Raw genomic sequence first — 16,353 nt, 5'->3', positions numbered from 1 at the left:
TTATGCTGCAGTAGTTTATGTGTCGGGGGGCTAGGGTCAGTCTGTTATATCTGGAGTATTTCTCCTGTCTTATCTGGTGTTCTGTGTGAATTTAAGTATGCTCTCTCTAATTCTCTCTTTCTCTCTCTCGGAGGACCTGAGCCCTAGGACCATGCCTCAGGACTACCTGACATGATGACTCCTTGCTGTCCCCAGTCCACCTGGCCGTGCTGCTGCTCCAGTTTCAACTGTTCTGCCTGCGGCTATGGAACCCTGACCTGTTTACCGGACATGCTACCTGTCCCAGACCTGCTGTTTTCAACTCTCTAGAGACAGCAGGAGTGGTAGAGATACTCTCAATGATCGGCTATGAAAAGCCAACTGACATTTACTCTTGAGGTGCTAACTTGTTGCACCCTCGACAACTGTGAATGTTATTATTTGACCATGCTGGTCATTTATGAACATTTGAACATCTTGACCATGTGCTGTTATAATCTCCACCCGGCACAGCCAGAAGACGACTGGCCACCCCTCATAGCCTGGTTCCTCTCTAGGTTTCTTCCTAGGTTTTGGCCTTTCTAGGGAGTTTTTCCTAGCCACTGTGCTTCTACACTTGCATTGCTTGCTGTTTGGGGTTTTAGGCTGGGTTTCTGTGCAGCACTTTGAGATATCAGCTGATGTAAGAAGGGCTTTATAAATATATTTGATTTTATTTTATTTGTTCCTGTCAGACACCAGGTTGTTGCTGTCAGACACCAGGTTGTTCCTGTCAGACACCAGGTTGTTCCTGTCAGACACCAGGTTGTTGCTGTCAGACACCAGGTTGTTGCTGTCAGACACCAGGTTGTTGCTGTTAGACACCAGGTTGTTGCAGTCAGACACCAGGTTGTTGCTGTCAGACACCAGGTTGTTGCTCAGACACCAGGTTGTTTCTCAGACACCAGGTTGTTCCTGTCAGACACCAGGTGCTCTCATTGTGATTGGATGTCTATTTTCCCCTCCTCGGATTTGATTGGATACGATGTGTAACTGTCTATAAACAGAACACATGACACTCAGACAGTCAACACGGGAACACATCATCACATGTCTAAGACAGGAACACCCCTTCCATGAACAGCATCCTGATTCTCCATCGCTGAGCTTTCAGAGGGAGATGTTTTTGGGCAAAACCGAGTCAGAATATGAAGCTGAGAGAGAAAGGAGAAGGACCAGGGAAGACATTTTGTATTGAGATGGCGTTTAAAATAAGTGCGAGGTCAAACCGAAAAGCTGGTATCTACAGTAGCTTGTACGGCTGCACATGTGGAATTGTAAATTCTCCAGGCTCGTTCCTCTTGGTCAGACAGAGATCTTACAACATGGACATGGTGAACTTAGAAGTAGTCCCCAGAGTGAGGTTTCTCTATTGTGGCTAGTTGATTAAGATCAAAGTCTGAATGAAACCACATCATAGAGGACCTCGTTAGAGACAGAGCTGGAGGAATGAGTTACTGTTAGGCAGTGTCTCTCGGTCTCTCTGTCTCCGTGTTCTGGTGAATGATGATGTTTATTGGCTTACTGTAGGACCAGACCAAATTGCTGAATAACCCGGATTTAAAAAATAAAGAAAATGTTGATTTTATACTTAACAAAAATGTAAACGCAACAGACAGTACAACAATTTCAACGGATTTTACTGAGTTACAGTTCATATGAGGAAATCAGTCAATTGAAATAAATTCATTAGGCCCTGATCTATGGATTTCACATGACTGGGCAGGGGTGCAGCCTTGGGGACGCCTGGGAGGGCACGGGCCCACCCACTTGGGAGACAGGCCCACCCACTGCGGAACCAGGACCTGACAATCAGAATGAATTTTTCCCCCTTTATTACAGACAGAAACAGGCCTCAGTTTCATCAGCTGTCCGGGTGGCTGATCTCAGACGATCCCGCAGGTCAAGAAGCCGGATGTGGAGGTCCTGGGCTGCCGTGGTTACACGGGGTCAGAGGTTGTGAGGCCAGTTGGATGTAAGTTGGAGAGATAACAAGACAGGAAAGGAGAATTATTTAACTAGGCAAGTCAGTTAAGAACAAATTCTTATTTACAATGACGGCCTAGGAACAGTGGGTTAACTGCCTTGTTCAGGGGCAGAACGACAGATTTTTACCTTGTCAGCTCGGGGATTCGATCTTGTAACCTTTCGGTTACTGGCCCAACACTCTAACCACTAGGCTACCTGCGGCCCCTACTCTCTATCAATCAATCAATCAAATTTATTTTTATATAGCCCTTCGTACATCAGCTGATATCTCAAAGTGCTGTACAGAAACCCAGCCTAAAACCCCAAACAGCAAGCAAAGCATGTGAAAGAAGCACGGTGGCTAGGAAAAACTCCCTAGGAAAAGCACCCTAGAAAGGCCAAAAACCTAGGAAGAAACCTAGAGAGGAACCAGGCTATGAGGGGTGGCCAGTCCTCTTCTGGCTGTGCAGGGTGGATATTATAACAGAACATGGTCAAGATGTTAAAATGTTAAAATGTTCATAAATGACCAGCATGGTCAAATAATAATAATCATAGTAGTTGTCGAGGGTGCAACAAGCACGTCCGGTGAACAGGTCAGGGTTCCATAGCCGCAGGCAGAACAGTTGAAACTGGAGCAGCAGCACGACCAGGTGGACTGGGGACAGCAAGGAGTCATCATACCAGGTAGTCCTGAGGCATGGTCCTAGGGCTCAGGTCCTCCGAGAGAAAGACAGAAAGAGAGAAAGAGAGAATTAGAGAGAGCATATTTAAATTCACACAGGACACCGGATAAGACAAGAGAAATACTCCAGATGTAACAGACTGACCCTAGCCCCCCGACACATAAACTACTGCAGCATAAATACTGGAGGCTGAGACAGGAGGGATCAGAAGACACTGTGGCCCCATCCGATGATACCCCCGGACAGGACCAAACAGGCAGGATATAACCCCACCCACTTTGCCAAAGCACAGCCCCCACACCACTAGAGGGATGTCTCCAACCACCAACTTACCGTCCTAAGAAAAGGCCGAGTATAGCCCACAACGATCTCCGCCATGGCACAACCCAAGGGGGGGCGCCAACCCAGACTAGGCTACCTGCCGCCCCTACACTCTAACCACTAGGCTACCTGCCGCCCCTACATTCTAACCACTAGGCTACCCTGCCTCCTCTACACTCTAACCACTAGGCTACCTACCGCCCCTACTCTCTAACCACTAGGCTACCTGCCGCCCCTACACTCTAACCACTAGGCTAACCTGCCTCCTCTACACTCTAACCACTAGGCTACCTGCCGCCCCTACACTCTAACCACTAGGCTACCTGCCGCCCCCACACTCTAACCACTAGGCTACCCTGCCTCCTCTACACTCTAACCACTAGGCTACCTACCGCCCCTACACTCTAACCGCTAGACTACCTGCCACCCCTACACTCTAACCACTAGGCTACCTGCGGCCCCTACACTCTAACCACAAGGCTACGTGCCGCCTCTACAGTCTAACCACTAGGCTACCTACCGCCCCTACACTCTAACCACTAGGCTACCTGCCGCCCCTACACTCTAACCACTAGGCTACCCTGCCTCCTCTACACTCTAACCACTAGGCTACCTACCGCCCCTACACTCTAACCGCTAGACTACCTGCCACCCCTACACTCTAACCACTAGGCTACCTGCCGCCCCTACACTCTAACCACTAGGCTACCTGCCGCCCCTACACTCTAACCACTAGGCTACCTGCCGCCCTACACTCTAACCACTAGGCTACCTGCTGTCCCTACGCTCTAACCACTAGGCTACCTGCCGCAACTACACTCTAACCACTAGGCTACCTGCCGCCACTACACTCTAACCACTAGGCTACCTGCCGCCCCTACACTCTAACCACTAGGCTACCTGCCGCCCCTACATTCTAACCACTAGGCTACCTGCCGCCCCGACGCTCTAACCACTAGGCTACCTGCCGTCCCTACACTCTAACCACTAGGCTACCTGCCGCCCCTACGCTCTAACCACTAGGCTACCTGCCGCCCCTACACTCTAACCACTAGGCTACCTGCCGTCCCTACGCTCTAACCACTAGGCTACCTGCCGTCCCTACGCTCTAACCACTAGGCTACCTGCCGTCCCTACACTCTAACCACTAGGCTACCTGCCGCCCCTACACTCTAACCGCTAGGCTACCTGCCTCCCCTACACTCTAACCACTAGGCTACCCTGCCGCCCCTACACTCTAACCACTAGGCTACCTGCCTCCCCTACCTTCTAAGCACTAGGCTACCTGCCGCCCCTACACTCTAACCACTAGGCTACCTGCCCCCCCTACACTCTAACCACTAGGATACCTGCCGCCCCTACACTCTAACCACTAGGCTACCCTGCCGCCCCTACACTCTAACCACCATTGACCCCATTGTGACAGGGTCTTTCAGCCTTCTTTCCTATGTATATTTTTGTCCATGTGTCTGTGTTTTGCTGGTTTGTATGTGTGTGTGTGTGTGTGTGTGTATATGTGTGTGTCCCCTTTTGTGTGTCTCCAGAGAATTTTCCGGCAGGGCATAAAGCGTTTTCAGATCAGAGAGAAATTGACCGCAAACCTTTTTCCAGGGACACCTTTTGAAATGATCTCTGTCTGAGGCCGAGAGTTTTCCATCTCACACACACAGACATATTTGATATAATGGAACCGTATGGGACAGAGTAATTTATGTTGATTTACATACCGGTTGTCTAAATTATAAGACAGAAGTTGAGAAATACATCTAGCAGTAGGTAACCGAACACAAATGTCCCAATAGTACAAGTTGTTTCTCTCTCAGAATGGTTCCCTGGCCTAGTGTGTGTGCATACCCATTGCTATTTTTCTGAGAATAATCTAGAAATACCCGAGAGGGAGGAAAGGAAGGAGAGAAGGAGGGAGAGAGGGAGTTAGAGAAGGAGAGAGGGAGGGAGAGAAGGAGGAAGAGAAGGAGAGAGTGAGGAAGAGAAGGAGAGAAGAAGAGAAGGAGGAAGAGAAGGAGGAAGAGAAGGAGAGAGGGATGAAGAGAAGGAAGGAGAGAAGGAAAGAGGGAGGAAGAGAAGGATGTGATGGAGAGGAGAGATGCATAGCATCTATAAATCTCAACAAAAGGATTTAGATTTTGTATTGTGGATTCATTTTTTACACTTCAATAATATGAGGGGGGATATCTCCCTGTTAGAGAGAGATGAAGAGGGGAGAGAGGATGAGAGAGAGGGGAGGACAGAGAGAGAGAGAGAGAGAGAGAGAGCCGTGTGTGTGGGGTCAGACCAACCTCCTGTCCAGGGATGTGATGAACAGCGGGCTGTGGGAATGAGAGAGAGAAAAAGAGAGGGGCGAGAAGAGAGAGAGACAAGGAAAGAAAGAGCGTGAGAGAGACTCTTTACAGACAGCTCTGCTCGTCATAAAGACTCTTTACAAACAGCTCTGCTCATCAAAATGACTCTTTACAAACAACTCTGCTCATCAAAATGACTCTTTACAGACAGCTCTGCTCGTCATAAAGACTCTTTACAAACAACTCTGCTCATCATAAAGACTCTTTACAAACAGCTCTGCTCGTCATAAAGACTCTTTACAAACAACTCTGCTCATCAAAAAGACTCTTTACAGACAGCTCTGCTCGTCATAAAGACTCTTTACAAACAACTCTGCTCATCATAAAGACTCTTTACAAACAACTCTGCTCATCATAAAGACTCTTTACAAACAGCTCTGCTCGTCATAAAGACTCTTTACAAACAACTCTGCTCATCATAAAGACTCTTTACAAACAACTCTGCTCATCAAAATGACTCTTTACAGACAGCTCTGCTCGTCATAAAGACTCTTTACAGACAGCTCTGCTCGTCATAAAGACTCTTTACAGACAGCTCTGCTCGTCATAAAGACTCTTTACAGACAGCTCTGCTCGTCATAAAGACTCTTTACAAACAACTCTGCTCATCAAAAAGACTCTTTACAGACAGCTCTGCTCATCAAAATGACTCTTTACAGACAGCTCTGCTTATCAAAATGACTCTTTGCAAACAGCTCTGCTTATCAAAATGACTCTTTACAGACAGCTCTGCTCATCAAAATGACTCTTTACAGACAGCTCTGCTTATCAAAATGACTCTTTGCAAACAGCTCTGCTCATCAAAATGACTCTTTACAGACAGCTCTGCTCATCAAAAAGACTCTTTACAAACAGCTCTGCTCATCAAAAAGACTCTTTACAAACAGCTCTGCTCATCAAAAAGACTCTTTGCAAACAGCTCTGCTCATAAAAAATCTGAAAATTAGCACTATGCACGTGAAGACACACATAAAAACACCATGGTGATAGTATCCAGTCTCCAGCTGCCTGTCTAAAAAAATGAAAAATATGGGCCTCCCGAGTGGCTCAGTGGTCTAAGACACTGCATGTCAGTGTTAGCTGTGCCACTAGAGATCCTGGTTAGAGTCCAGGCTCTGTCGCAGCCGGCCGCGACGACCGGGAGACCCATGGGACTGTGCACAACTGGCCCAGCGTCGTCCGGGTTAGGGGAAGGTTTGTCTGGCAGGGATATCCTTGTCCCATCGCGCTCCAGCGACTCCTGTGGTTGGGCCGGGCCCAATGCACGCTGACACAGTCGCCAGTTGTATGGTGTTTCCTCCGACACATTGGTGTGTCTGGCTTCTTGTGTCAAGAAGCAGTACTGCTCTCCACCTTCGCCTCTCCCGAGTCCGTACGGCAAGACCGTAACTACCAACTACTAAATAAATAAATACAAAAATAACACAATCCAGATCTCAGCAAAAATCACACTCTACTTGAACAGAGCTTTGCTCAATCATGAGGCATCAACGCCAAAGGAACTGAATAATATTAAGAAATGCTATAGATGGAAGGAAAGTAGTGTGGAAACCTACCAAAAAACTATTAGGCAACAACAAATTCAATCCCTTCAAGACAAAATGTTTCACTGTAATAGTGAAGGAGTAAACTTGGCAGTAGTAAACCTAAAACAGTATATTTGACCTCTCAGCTTCCCGATAAAATCTAAACATGTCAAGCAGACAACCTAAGAAAATGAACAACAATGACAAATGGTTTGACACACATTTCTTTCCACAGGGTCGTGAGGTGAGACAGGGATGCACCTCACTCTACTCGAATCTGAAGTCAAATGTCTACTGTTTGCTGATGATCAGGTGATTCTGTCCCCAACCAAGGAGGGTCTACAGCAGCACCTAGATCTTCTGCACAGATTCTGTCAGACCTGTCAATAAAGATCCTTAAATTGAGAGAGCGAGAGGGAAGAGAGGAGAGAGAAGAGAGAAGGAGAGAGAGAGAGAGAGACACTGTTATGTTAATACTGTAATACACTGGTAAACGTGCTCTATAAAGATAGATAACCAGGAAAACAGAGAAGGGTTGAGAACTTGAGAAGACCTAAAGACATTAGGATAAACAGTCTGTTTCCAATGTTTAGAAAAATCTAGATGTTTTAGCTCTGCTCTGGTTTGATACGATAGTATGTTTTGACTGTTGAATTGTAACTAGCGTGACCAAGGCAGCTAGAGGCAATATGACTGAGGGAGAGCAGAGATACCCAACCTTCCAACCCTACTACACACACCAACCTTATGGCAGACAGACACACCAACCTTATGGCAGACAGACACACCAACCTTATGGCAGACAGACACACCAACCTTATGGCAGACAGACACACCAACCTTATGGCAGACAGACAGACCAACCTTATGGCAGACAGACACACCAACCTTATGGCAGACAGACACACCAACCTCATGGCAGACAGACACACCAACCTTATGGCAGACAGACACACCAACCTCATGGCAGACAGACACACCAACCTTATGGCAGACAGACACACCAACCTTATGGCAGACAGACACACCAACCTTATGGCAGACAGACACACCAACCTCATGGCAGACAGACACACCAACCTTATGGCAGACAGACAGACCAACCTCATGGCAGACAGACAGACCAACCTTATGGCAGACAGACACACCAACCTTATGGCAGACAGACAGACAGACAGACCAACCTTATGGCAGACAGACAGACCAACCTTATGGCACACAGACAGACACACCAACCTTATGGCAGACAGACACACCAACCTTATGGCAGACAGACAGACAGACACACCAACCTTATGGCAGACAGACAGACAGACCAACCTTATGGCAGACAGACACACCAACCTTATGGCAGACAGACAGACCAACCTTATGGCAGACAGACAGACACACCAACCTTATGGCAGACAGACAGACCAACCTTATGGCAGACAGACAGACCAACCTTATGGCAGACAGACAGACAGGCGTGCGTGTGTGTGCGTGCGTGTGTACAGGGCTGAGGTTAATCAGTGCTGGGAAAATGCTATACGGCTTCTGTTTTTCTCCAAATAAAACAATCCCTCCGAGGGTCTTTACGTGGGCTGTCGCTCTGGTTTTTCGGGCATTCCGAAGTTGTTGATGTCACTCCATCGTCTCGCTTCGGGGCTCCCCGGGGAATATAAAAAGTAAAGTTTGGTTTCTTACAAGAGAAGGCAGTAACAGCACCCCTTGTATCCCCTAACAGCTTCAAGAACAGCAGCATAAACAAGCCTTGGGGAGCGTTCCAAACACACTCTGCCAGGACCCCATCAGGAATCAGTGGGTAAATAAACACTGGCAAATTAGTGAATTAAGGAAGGGGTAAGGGACTGGCGATGGGAGACCCCAAAATGGGGGGGGGGGGGAACAACTGTTGAGGGTAGTTGCCTTTAAAAAACACACACAGGGTTCAGTGGGGCAAAGAGGAGAGGCAGAGAGAGAGAGGGGGAAGAAGAGAGACAAAAAACAAAAGAGAGAGAGAGAGAGAGAGAGAGAGAGAGAGAGAGAGAGAGAGAGAGAACGAAAATAAGTTAAATCCTTTGAATGTGTTTAATCTATCTGCAGGGCTGAAAAACCCAGACACAGAGTATGACTGCTGTATACATACTCTACCCCATCCATCAACTCATCCATTACGAAGACTGTGGTTTGGGGGTGGGGGTCTGCTATTTCAGTTGGTTAGGCATTAGGTCTTAATCAGAAAGCCCACAGATGAAAAAACAGCAGATCCCTTACAAAACTAAATCCACCTATCCTCTCTCTCTTTCTGTCTCTCTCTCTTTCTGTCTCTCTCTCTTTCTGTCTCTCTCTTTCTGTCTCTCTCTCTTTCTGTCTCTCTCTCTTTCTGTCTCTCTCTCTTTCTGTCTCTCCCTCTGTCTCTCTCTCTTTCTGTCTCTCTCTCTGTCTGTCTCTCTCTCTGTCTGTCTCTCTCTCTGTCTCTCCCTCTGTCTGTCTCTCTCTCTTTCTGTCTCTCCCTCTGTCTCTCCCTCTGTCTCTCTCTCTCCATCTGTGTCTCTCTCTTCATTTCTCTCTCTGTTAGAGATCACGTCTCAACGTTGTGAGAGAAAGAGAGGGAGAAAGGAGGAGAAAGAGAGAAGGAGAAAGAGGAGGAGAAAGACGATCTCAGAGCAGAAGGATAAATCACTGCAGCGTTGGATTCACTCACCCCTTGGTAGGATTCATACGAAGACACACACAGTTAGAGTAGCTATAGTTTCCATGATCTCAACTTAAAGAATAACAACATATCTCTTATGAACTATAGAGGAGGATGCTGTCCCCATCTCTCCCTCTCTCCCTCCCTCTCTACCTCCCTCCCTACCTCCCTCCCTACCTCTCCCTCTCCCCCCACCATCTATTTTTCTAAGAGGGACAGTTGATGAATTAAAAGAGGGAGACTGGTTGAAAGAGAATGTGAGAGCACACGTACCACATTCTGCAGTTCTGAGTATCACACAAAACATTTAGTTGAAGAGAGGAAGTTCACCTCAGAGTTGTTAGTTCTTACCTGAGAGGAAGTTCACCTCAGAGTCACAGTCTAGTTACTGTATATCTGGAACCAATTAGAGGTTTCTGTGGTGACCATCTGTTGCTATGGGCGTCACCAGGGGAGATAGGTGTAACTGATTGGAACCAGAGATCTCTCAGAATATATCACAGGTGAAGACAGATGGGGGAGACAGAGAGAGAGAGACAGAGAGAGAGACAGAGCGAGGCAAAGAGAGTGAGAGGCAGAGAGAGGCAGAGAGAGAGAGAGAGAGAGAGGCAGAGAGAGAGAGAGAGAGAGAGAGAGAGAGAGAGAGAGAGAGGGGCAGAGAGAGAGAGAGAGAGAGAGAGAGAGAGAGAGGCAGAGAGAGAGAGAGACAGAGAGAGAGGCAGAGAGAGAGAGCGAGAGAGAAAGAGAAAGAGAGAGAGAGAGAGAGAGAGAGAGTGAGAGGCAGAGAGAGAGAGAGAGGGGCAGAGAGAGAGAAAGAGAAAGAGAGAGAGACAGAGAGAGAGATGTGTTGTGCTTGCTGTCTACTGAGGAGAAATGTTGGGGCGCTTGACACCAAAGGTCACCGTCAAAGATTTGGCATCACTCTTATCCTACCGTTACACTCCCCTGGTGAAAGATAACATATTCATAAAACACAAACCTCCTGTCATCCATCTATCTGTCATTCCTCCCTTCATCCTCATGTCTACCCTGTTCCCCAAAGCTAATCGGTTCTCTCTCCCCCTCCAGCAGGCCAGGGTCCAGTGAGATCTCTCCCTTACTAACCCTCCCTCCACCCCCATCTCACCCTGACTAACCCTCCCTCCTCCCCCATCTCACCCTAACTAACCCTCCCTCCTCCCCCATCTCTCCCTTACTAACCCTCCCCCTCCTCCCCATCTCTCCCTTACTAACCCTCCCTCCTCCATCTCTCCCTTACTAACCCTCCCTCCCCCATCTCTCCCTTACTAACCCTCCCTCCCCCTCCACTCTCCCTTACGAACCCTCCTCCTCCATCTCTCCCTCACTAACCCTCCCTCCCCCATCTCTCCCTTACTAACCCTCCCTCCTCCATCTCTCCCTAACTAACCCTCCCTCCCCCATCTCACCGTTACTAACCCTCCCTCCCCCATCTCTCCCTTACTAACCCTCCCTCCTCCTCCCCCATCTCTCCCTTACTAACCCTCCCTCCACCCCCCTCCTCCTCCCCCACCTCCCCTTACTAACCCCCCCTCCTCCCCCATCCCTCCCACACCCTCCCTTACTACCCCTCCCTCCTCCCCCATCTCACCCTAACTAACCCTCCCTCCTCCCCCATCTCTCCCTACTAACCCTCCCCCCTCCTCCCCATCTCTCCCTTACTACCCCTCCCTCCTCCATCTCTCCCTTACTAACCCTCCCTCCCCCATCTCTCCCTTACTAACCCTCCCTCCCCCTCCATCTCTCCCTTACGAACCCTCCCTCCTCCATCTCTCCCTCACTAACCCTCCCTCCCCCATCTCCCTTACTAACCCTCCCTCCTCCATCTCTCCCTAACTAACCCTCCCTCCCCCATCTCACCGTTACTAACCCTCCCTCGCCCATCCTCCCTTACTAACCCTCCTCCTCCTCCCCCACCTCCCTACTAACCCTCCCTCCACCTCCTCCTCCTCCCCCATCTCTCCCTTACTAACCCCCCCTCCCCCCCATCTCTCCCTTACTAACCCTCCCTCCTCCCCCACTCTCCCTTACTAACCCACCCCCCTCCTCCCTCCATCTCTCCCTTACTAACCCTCCCTCCTCCTCCATCTCTCCCTTACTAACCCTCCCTCCTCCTCCCCCATCTCTCCCTTACTAACCCTCCCTCCACCTCCCTCCTCCTCCCCCATCTCTCCCTTACTAACCCCCCCTCCTCCCCCATCTCTCCCTTACTAACCCTCCCTCCTCCCCCATCTCTCCCTTACTAACCCACCCCCCTCCTCCCTCCATCTCTCCCTTACTAACACTCCATCCTCCCCCATCTCTCCCTTACTAACCCACCCCCCTCCTCCCTCCGTCTCTCCCTTACTAACACTCCATCCTCCCCCATCTCTCCCTTACTAACCCTCCCCCCTCCTCCCACATCTCTCCCTTACTAACCCTCCCTCCCCATCTCTCCCTTACTAACCCTCCCCCCTCCTCCCCATCTCTCCCTTACTAACCCTCCTCCTCCATCTCTCCCTTACTAACCCTCCCTCCTCCATCTCTCCCTTACTAACCCTCCCTCCTCCATCTCTCCCTTACTAACCCTCCCTCCTCCCCCATCTCTCCCTTACTAACCCTCCCTCCTCCCCCATCTCTCCCTTACTAACCCTCCCCCCTCCTCCCCATCTCTCCCTTACTAACCCTCCCTCCCCCATCTCTCCCTTACTAACCCTCCCTCCTCCTCCCTCCATCTCTCCCTTAATAACCCTCCCTCCTCCCCCATCTCTCCCTTACTAACCCTCCCTCCTCCTCCCCCATCTCTCCCTTACTAACCCTCCCCCCTCCTCCCCCATCTCTCCCTTACTAACCCTCCCTCCTCCTCCCCCATCTCTCCCTTACTAACCCTCCCCCATCTCTTCCTTACCACATCTCTCCCTTACTAACCCTCCCTCCTCCTCCCTCCATCTCTCCCTTACTAACCCTCCCTCCTCCCCCATCTCTCCCTTACTAACCCTCCCCCCTCCTCCCCATCTCTCCCTTACTAACCCTCCCTCCTCCCCCATCTCTCCCTTACTAACCCTCCCCCCTCCTCCCCATCTCTCCCTTACTAACCCTCCCTCATCTCCCCCTTACTAACCCTCCCTCCTCCCCCATCTCTCCCTTACTAACCCTCCCTCCTCCTCCATCTCTCCCTTACTAACCCTCCCTCCTCCCCCATCTCTCCCTTACTAACCCTCCCTCCCCCATCTCTCCCTTACTAACCCTCCCTCCTCCCCCATCTCTCCCTTACTAACCCTCCCTCCGCCTCCCCCATCTCGTCCTTACTAACCCTCCCTCCTCCATCTCTCCCTTACTAACCCTCCCTCCTCCCCCATCTCTCCCTTACTAACCCTCCCCCCTCCTCCCCCATCTCTCCCTTACTAACCCTCCCTCCTCCCCCATCTCTCCCTTACTAACCCTCCCTCCTCCTCCCCCATCTCGTCCTTACTAACCCTCCCTCCTCCATCTCTCCCTTACTAACCCTCCCTCCTCCCCCATCTCTCCCTTACTAACCCTCCCCCACCTCTCCCTTACTAACCCTCCCTCCCCCATCTCTCCCTTACTAACCCTCCCTCCTCCTCCCCCTTCCTCCCCATCTCTCCCTTACTAACCCTCCCTCCACCTCCCTCCTCCCTCCATCTCTCCCTTACTAACCCTCCCTCCTCCCCCATCTCTCCCTTACTAACCCTCCCCCCTCCTCCCCCATCTCTCCCTTACTAACCCTCCCTCCTCCCCCATCTCTCCCTTACTAACCCTCCCTCCTCCTCCCTCCATCTCTCCCTTACTAACCCTCCCTCCTCCCCCATCTCTCCCTAACTAACCCTCCCTCCTCCATCTCTCCCTTACTAACCCTCCCCCATCTCTCCCTTACTAACCCTCCCTCCTCCCCCATCTCTCCCTTACTAACCCTCCCTCCTCCCCCATCTCTCCCTAACTAACCCTCCCTCCTCCATCTCTCCCTTACTAACCCTCCCCCATCTCTTCCTTACTAACCCTCCCTCAATCTCTTTAATTTTTTTATTTAACCTTTATTTAACCTGGTAGGCTAGTTGAGAACAAGTTGTCATTTACAACTGCGACCTGGCCAAGATAAAGCAAAGCAGTGCGACACAAACAACAACACAGAGTTACACATGGAATAAACAAAACATTCAGTCAATAACACAATAGAAAAAAAAGGTCTATATACAGTGTGTGCAAATGGCGTGAGGTGGTAACGCAATAAATAGGCCATAGTAGCAAAGTAATTACAATTTAGCAGATTAACACTGGAGTGATAGATGAGCAGATGATGGTGTGTAAGTAGTGATCCTGGTGTGCAAAAGAGCAGCAAAGTAAATAAAAACAATATGGGGATGAGGTAGGTAGATTGGGTGGGTGGGCTATTTACAGATGGGCTATGTACAGCTGCAGCGATCAGTGAGCTGCTCAGATAGCTGATGTTTAAAGTTAGTGAGGGAAATGTAAGTCTCCAGCTTCAGCGATTTTTGCAATTCATTCCAGTCACTGGCAGCAGAGAACTGGAAGGAAAGACGGCCAAAGGAGGTGTTGGCTTTGGGGATGACCAGTGAAATATACCTGCTGGAGCGCGTGCTACGGGTGGGTGTTGTAATCGTGACTAGTGAGCTGAGATAAGGCGGAGCTTTACCTAGCATACTCTTGTAGATGACCCGGAGCCAGTGGGTCTGGCGACGAATATCTAGCGAGGGCCAGCCGACGAGAGCATACAGGTCGCAGTGGTGGGTGGTATTAGGCGCTTTGGTAACAAAACGGATGGCACTGTGATAGACTGCATCCAATTTGCTGAGTAGAGTGTTGGAGGCTATTTTGTAGATGACATCGCCGAAGTCGAGGATCGGTAGGATAGTCAGTTTTACGAGGGTAAGTTTGGTGGCATGAGTGAAGGAGGCTTTGTTGTGAAATAGAAAGCCGATTCTAGATTTGATTTTGGATTGGAGATGTTTGAAATGAGTCTGGAAGGAGAGTTTACAGTCTAGCCAGATGTCTAGGTATTTGTAGTTGTCCACGTATTCTAGGTCAGAACCGTCCAGAGTAGTGATGCTAGTTGGGCGGGCGGGTGCGGGCAGCGAATGGTTGAAAAGCATGTATTTGGTTTTGCCGCATTTAAGAGCAGTTGGAGGCCACGGAAGGAGTGTTGTATGGCATTGAAGCTCATTTATAGGTTAGTTAACACAGTGTCCAAAGAAGGGCCAGATGTTTACAGAATGGTGTCGTCTGCGTAGAGGTGGATCAGGGAATCACCCGCAGCAAGACCGACATCGTTGATATATACAGAGAAAAGAGTCGGCCAGAGAATTGAACCCTGTGGCACCCCCATAGAGACTGCCAGAGGTCCGGACAACAGGCCCTCCGATTTTACACACTGAACTCTATCTGCGAAGTAGTTGGTGAACCAGGCGAGGCAGTCATTTGAGAAACCAAGGCTATTGAGTCTGCCAATAAGAATACGGTGATTGACAGAGTCGAAAGCCTTGGCCAGGTCGATGAAGACGGCTGCACAGTACTGTCTTTTATCGATGGCGGTTATGATATCGTTTAGTACCTTGAGCGTGGCTGAGGTGCACCTGTGACCAGCTCGGAAACCGGATTGCACAGCGGAGAAGGTACGGTGGGATTCGAAATGGTCAGTGATCTGTTTGTTAACTTGGCTTTCAAAGAATTTAGAAAGGCAGGGCAGGATGGATTGACAGTTTGGGTCTAGAGTGTCACCCCCTTTGAAGAGGGGGATGACCGTGGCAGCTTTCCAATCTTTAGGGATTTCGGACGAAATTAAAGAAAGGTTGAACATACTGGTAATAGGGGTTGCAGGGAGGCTTGGGCAAGTAGCTGCGAGGGGTGCGGAGCTGTTGGCCGGGGTTGGGGTAGCCAGGAGGAAAGCATGGCCAGCCGTAGAGAAATGCTTATTGAAATGTTCAATTATCATGGATTTATCGGTGGTGACCGTGTCACCTAGCCTCAGTGCAGTGGGCAACTGGGAGGAGGTGCTCTTGTTCTCCATGGACTTTACAGTGTCCCAAAACCTTTTGGAGTTAGAGCTACAGGATGCAAATTTCTGTTTGAAAAAGCTAGCCTTTGCTTTCCTGACTGACTGTGTGTATTGGTTCCTGACTTCCTGAACAGTTGCATATCGCGGGGACTATTTGATGCTTTTGCAGTCCGCCACAGGATGTTTTTGTGCTGGTCAAGGGCAGTCAGGTCTGGAGTGAACCAAGGGCTATATCTGTTCTTAGGTCTACATTTTTTGATAGGGGCATGCTTATTTAAGATGGTGAGGGAATTACTTTTAAAGAATGACCAGGCATCCTCGACTGACGGGATGAGGTCAATATCCTTCCAGGATACCTGGGCCAGGTCGATTAGAAAGGCCTACTCGCAGAAGTGTTTTAGGGAGCGTTTGACCGTGATGAGGGGTGGTCGTTTGACCGCGGACCCATAGCGGATGCAGGCAATGAGGCAGTGATCGCTGAGATCCTGATTGAAAACAGCAGAGGTGTATTTGAAGGGCAAGTTGGTCAGGTTAATATCTATGAGGGTGCCCATGTTTACGGATTCAGGGTTGTACCTGGTGGGTTCCTTGATAATTTGTGTGAGATTGAGGGCATCTAGCTTAGATTGTGGGACTGCTGGGGTGTTAAGCATATCCCAGTTTAGGTCACCTAACAGAACGAACTCTGAAGATAGATGGAGGGCAATCAATTCACACACGGTGTCCAGGGCACAGCTGGGAGCTGAGGGGGGTCTATAACAGGCAGCAA

The sequence above is a fragment of the Salmo salar genome, chromosome 07 (assembly GCF_965601325.2).
Source record: "Salmo salar chromosome 07, fSalSal1, whole genome shotgun sequence".
NCBI classification, from domain to species: Eukaryota; Metazoa; Chordata; class Actinopteri; order Salmoniformes; family Salmonidae; genus Salmo; species Salmo salar.
The sequence above is the reverse complement of the archived record's forward strand: the minus strand, read 5'-3'. Positions refer to the sequence as shown.